Below are 774 nucleotides of genomic sequence, written 5' to 3'. Positions count from 1 at the left end.
GGTTATTGCTATTTCTCCCTGCAATCTTGATTCCAGCTTGTGTTTCTTCAAGTCCAGCGTTTCTCATGATGTACTCTGCATATAAGTTAAATAAGCAGGTGATAAGATACAGCCTTGACATACTCCTTTTCCTATTTGGAACCACTCTGTTGTTACATGTCCAGTTCTAACTGTTGCTTCTTGACCTGCATACAGATTTCTCAAGAGGCAGGTCAGGTGGTCTCATATTCCCATCTCTTGAAGAATTTTCCACAGTTGATTGTGATCCACACAGTCAAAGGCTTTGGCATAGTCAATAAAACAGAAATAGATGTTTTTCTGGAACTCTCTTGCTTTTTCCATGATCCAGTGGATATTGGCAATTTGATCTCTGGTTCCTCTGCCTTTTCTAAAACCAGCTTGAACATCAGGAAGTTCATGGCTCACGTGTTGCTGAAGCCTGGCTTGGAGAATTTTGAGCATTACTTTACTAGCCTGTGAGATGAGTGCAATTGTGTGGTAGTTTGAGCATTCTTTGGCATTGCCTTTCTTTGGGATTGGAATGAAAACTGACCTTTTCCAGTCCTGTGGCCACTGCTGAGTTTTCCAAATTTGCTGGCATATTGAGTGCAGCACTTTCACAGCATCATCTTTCAGGATTTGAAATAGCTCAACTGGAATTCCATCACCTCCACTAGCTTTGTTCATAGTGATGCTTTCTAAGGCCCACTTGACTTCACATTCCAGGATGTCTGGCTTTAGGTCAGTGATCACACCATCGTGATTATCTGGGTC

This window comes from Bison bison, unplaced genomic scaffold (genome assembly GCF_000754665.1).
Source record: "Bison bison bison isolate TAMUID 2011002044 unplaced genomic scaffold, Bison_UMD1.0 scf7180017864072, whole genome shotgun sequence".
Taxonomy (NCBI): domain Eukaryota; kingdom Metazoa; phylum Chordata; class Mammalia; order Artiodactyla; family Bovidae; genus Bison; species Bison bison.
This window is presented reverse-complemented; position numbering follows the sequence as displayed.